This window comes from Dipodomys spectabilis, unplaced genomic scaffold (genome assembly GCF_019054845.1).
Source record: "Dipodomys spectabilis isolate Male_0828 unplaced genomic scaffold, ASM1905484v1 ptg000146l, whole genome shotgun sequence".
Taxonomy (NCBI): domain Eukaryota; kingdom Metazoa; phylum Chordata; class Mammalia; order Rodentia; family Heteromyidae; genus Dipodomys; species Dipodomys spectabilis.
In genome coordinates this window covers 1,191,826-1,197,120 of record NW_024870823.1, presented here as the reverse complement: position 1 = coordinate 1,197,120, position 5,295 = coordinate 1,191,826, and the positions used below count along the sequence as shown (strand labels likewise).

The 5,295-nt window shown below is 34.5% G+C and overlaps 1 pseudogene; it reads left to right on the top strand.

Annotated features, from left to right (window-relative positions):
- The first annotated feature begins 3,662 nt into the window (after positions 1 to 3,662).
- On the top strand, positions 3,663 to 4,100 carry LOC122117994 (annotated as a pseudogene).
- Positions 4,101 to 5,295: the final 1,195 nt, after the last annotated feature.

Below are 5,295 nucleotides of genomic sequence, written 5' to 3'. Positions count from 1 at the left end.
AGTTTCTTGTATTTTCATCCATTTTAATTTCATAGAAAACACCAGCACTGGTTGTTCTTTTACTTGGAAATACCATATTCTAATTATGTAATAGTACATGGAATAATTTGTTTCAGATTAAGTTATGATTACTTCATTTTCACAGTGCCCTAATCCTAGTCTGTGATCCATTTTGTAGTGAGAAGTAGGTAATATTTTTAGAAAATAGGAAAGTTAAAACAACCTTGAAATTCCACCTCACCCCAGTTAGAATAACTATATTCAAGAAATCTAATAACAACAGATGCTGGAGGGGATGTGGCTAAAAGGGAATGCTGCTATACTATTGGTAGGAGTGCAAACTTGTTCAATCACTCTGGAAGTCAGTATGGAGGTTCCTCAAAAGACTACACCTAGAGCTCCACTATGATCCAGCAATCCCACTTCTAGGCATTTACCCAAATGACAATAAACAAGGCCATACTAAAGCTACCAGCACAACTATGATTATCTCAGCATTATTTACCATAGCTAAGATATGGAACCAATCCAGATGCCCTTCAGTAGATGAATGGATCAAGAAAATGTGATTGATATACATATATGTAAATGTATATGTTTATATATGGTGAAATTCTATGTTTCCATCAGAAAGAATGGCATTGCCCTGTTTGTAAGGAAATGGAAGGACTTGGAAAAAATCTTAAGTGATGTAAGCCAAGCCCAAGAAACATAGGTCCCATGGTTTCCCTTATTTATAATAACTAGTATACATCTAGGATAATCTTAGCAGATGAGCAGAATAGCTCAACAGCTATGTACACATAATCATATAAGATGATGTTAAGCAAAATGAAATCCAAAACATGGAAACAAGAGGTTTTTCTTTGTTGTTGTTCTCAATGTGCTTCATGATTTCTCTTTTCTTTTGTGCTTTTCCCCTACAGTTTATCCCCTATTGTCACTGCATTCGATTTTGGTACCAAGGGTACCAAAATGTATATGTTTATCTGAACCAGGGAAGGGAAGAGGAACAAAAAAATGGTGAGACATGTGAAGGGTAAACAAAGGAGGAGGCTGCAATGCTTGATAAGAAATGTACTCATTATCTTGCCCATGTAATTGTAACCCCTCTGTACAGTATGTTCACAAAAAATAAAAATTTAAAAAAATGGTGAGACAAAGGGTGAAGTGGGAACCTATGCAACAGCAATACTCACAAGACAATATGTCAGAAATGATCTGTACAACTTGGGGAGGGGATAGAGGAGAGAAAAAGAGGGGAAAATGAGGGAGGGGTAACAATTTAAACAAGAAATATAATTACTACCTTACTTAGGTAACTAACTCCTCTGTGCATCATCTTGACAATAATGTTTTTTTAAAGAAAAGAAAGTAGGAAAGTTGTATTAAGTATTTTCCAACTTTGTCCATTCAGAACTAGTGTTCAGATTGTTAGTTCCTAGATTTTTAAGGTCTTCTTGAAGAAAAAATATTCTGTTAGCTAGTTAATAATAAATTTCTATCAGCTAATTAGTGAGACTGTTAAAAATTTTACATACATCTGTGTATTAAAATAGAAGAATAATGGAACTATGTAACGAGAGAGTGGATGAGGTTGAGATACAGGAGGAAAAAATGATAGAAGGGATGACACTGATCAAGATGCATTGTACTGATAAACTGACATGTTGAATTGAAACCCCTTTGTAAAATAAATACACAACAATTAAATAAAATAGAATAAGATTAGAAAAGAACCCAAGATCAATTTTCTTTATGTGCTTGATATAGTATCAGATCTTCACAAATTTTAATCTTTATCTCAGAGTGATGATAGGAAAATAGAAGAGGGCACTTAGAGTCAGAAATTTAATAGCTTTTAAATATTTTGACTCTATTTGTCCTGCAAGTCTGAGTAAGATATATTTTGATCATTTTTCTTCTAATGAGGTAATATAGTATTTTACTGGTTATATTAAGTAATGGCATTCCCTTTTAGCTTATTTGAAGTTCATTTTAAAAATTAGAATACATTTTGATTCTTCTTGCCTTAGAATGTTTCAGACACATGCTGCTCCATCAGACACATTTTACACCCACATTAATCAAAGCACAGAAAAATGATTGCTGGAGATGTGAGATTGATAACAGTGTCTTTTTAGACACTGCACTAGACTGCACGGAAGATAATAATGTTCAACCCATACACCCTATCTGGCCTCTTCCCTCCTTTTCAATAGATTCCTAGTAAGCTTTTTATTTATAAGTCAAAGAAGCTATTGTATAGGATAAGAGAACCTATTGAAATCCTCTTTAAACCATATATATTTTTTCTGCATCAACATCAATATTTTGGTTAGGTTTTATTTTAGCTTGGTAAGATATTATCATTGGGGAAAAAAACTAGTAAAAAGTACATAGAGTCTACATTATTTCTTTTTTTAGAAGTTAATTCTTTTTCGTATATGTTTTTATTGTAAAAATACAGTATAGAGAGGACAACCAGATATATTTTTGTGTAAATAAACAAAAGCCATAATCAATAACAGATGTCACTATAGGATTTTTCAAGTGAGAAGTCCCTCTGCTTCTCAGGAGCAGTGATGCTCATTTGATTTTCACAAAACTCATTCACATTAACATTTACCATTGTGTGGAAGTTCATTCCTTCCTTTTTCATAAAATATTTATTTGAAGCTGAGCATTGTAGTGCATGCCTATAATCCTAGCATATGGGAGGCAGAGACAAGAGAATCATGAGTTTCAGGCCATCCCAGGCTACATAGCAAGGAAATACATACATACATGCATACATACATATAATTTAAATTAATGTAAATTTATATTTAAATACTCATATTTGGCTAGTGACTGCCACATTGGATAATGTGATATTAGTGAATGCAAGAGTATGTGGAATGTGTTGTATGTGTGCGTGTGTATACTTTGAAGAGATAGTAAACACACTCTATAATAAACACAAAAATGAGTAAGAAGTATCAGATTAAAATGCAAAGCATAAAATTTAAGTAAGCTGGCATAATAAAGATTGTCCAGCAAGAAACTTTAGAGTGGGTGGTTGAGAAAGATCTCACTGAAAGAATGCCTTTAAACTGATATCTAAATAACAAGGGAGATCCATGAGATGAGCAACACAAGTAGAGGGAGCAGCTAGGGCAAAAACTCTAAATTGAGAATAAATCTGATTATCTAATACACCGAACAAAGGGAAAGTAGTGTGCTTAGAGGGCACATACATATATTCTTGCGCAGTTCTGCAGACCAGAAGTCTAAAAGCAACCTGTCACAGATCCCACTTTCTATAAAAGCTCCAAGTTCTAGACTCTACATTTTTTCCTATTCTAGCCTCCAGTGGCTTTTGGAAATCCTTGCTGTCTTATACCTCCTATCATTGCCTTCGTCTTTTCATGGCCTTCTTTTCCTCTGTTTCTTTGTGTTTTTTCTTCTTCTAAAGATATCATTTGTATTAGTTATCCAAATCTAACATGGAATTATCTTAATGACATTTGTTAAATTCTATTTCCAAAGATCATGTTTTGAGGTTTCAGGTAGATATAAATTTGGGGGACACTCCAACCCACCATAAGACTCTGAAGGACTGTACGTTGTCCACTGGACCTTCTCCACTCACCAGGCATGTCTGCCCTCCCATGCCTACCATGGCCATGCTTATGAAATTAGAAGGAAGATGGTGACTGGTAGACAGCCAAGGCTTTGATGAGTACATGAAGGAAATAGGAGTGGGACTAGCTCTGTGAAAAATGGGTACAATGGCCAAGCCAGACTATGTTATCACTTGTGACAGCAATAAGGTTGACATAAAAATGAAGAGCACTCTGAAAACAACACCATTTTCTTGTGTCCTGGGAAAAGAATTTGAAGAAACTACAGCTGAGGACAAGAAAACTCAGGTAGTCTGTAACTTCACCAATGATGTATTGGTTCAGCATCAGGCATTGGACAGGAAGGAAAGCACAATAACAAGAAAACTAAAAGACGGGAAGTTGGTGGTGAAATGTGTCATGAACCATGTCACCTGTATTCAGGACTATGAGAAAGTAGAATAAAAATTTTATCATCATTTTGGACAGGAATTAGCTGCAAGAATGAAAAAGCTTGGTTTAATGAGCAAATCTCCACACAACTACTTTTTCACTACTATGTTCAATAATATATATCAAAACATTTTAAATGCAACAGCGTCAAAGTGATGGCTTAACTGGCGTCATCCCTTTAGTTATCAAACAAATATGTTTGTGATAATAAAAAAAAAGACAGAAGGCCAAACTAAGGTGTTTATTCTAAATTTAATGAGATGCCACTCAGGGGTTTGGAGTAAGGGAGGGACCATTACTTTCTACACTTTTGTTAGTATATGTAGCAAATGTAAATATAAATTGATAATATAAATAAATGTGAATTCTGGGTGTGAGGAGATTGGGTCTTAGAGAAATGAAAGTAGAACAGAGAACAGGAAATCAACTTTTGCAGAAGGCTAGAATTGAAATAACTACCTTGGATAAGGCAGTGCTGCTAAAGGTGGATAGATTTGAAATGTTTCCAAGCAAAGGGGATGATGGGCTGTATATAGGCGTATGAAAAAAGAAGAATCAAAGACACATACTAGATTTCTAGATTGAGCAAAGAGTGGGTAGTGTTGCCATTTCCATGATAGGGAAAAGCAGACTCTATTTGATGATACAAAGTTTGAGAGGCCTCTTAGACAACTCAGGTGAGATACAAATTAGAGAAGCTAAGGATTTCCCACCAGGACACACAGCTTGTACATGGCAGAGCTAAGACTGGAAACAGAGAAGTCTGGCTCCAGAATCCATGCATTTAAGCAAGGCAATGTACTATTCATTGGACTCCAAAAGGAGATGAGTGGTTTTAAGGGGAGAGAACATAGAAATAACAGTAAAGAAAATACCTGTTGCAGTTGATCATTGTACCTGAAATGTAAGCCATTTGTATTATGAATTACAAATAAATGAGAAATTATTCTCATTTAATCAAACATGCTTCAAGTAACTCTTCAATATCAATGTGTACAGATATTAAAGGAGACTTATAAAAGTGCATGTTTTCTGCAGAAAGTTAACTTGGATACTGTCAGGAATTTATTTATAATAAAAATCTTATGTACTATATGAAAATTAAAACCTGTCTGTCTATCACTGCCTCCTGGAAAAGACAGTCACCACAATCTTCCCTGTTGAATCTGGATATTTTTTATTTTTCAGACTAATTGAGACAACATGAATTTACCCAATGAAATTCATCATTTCCTGA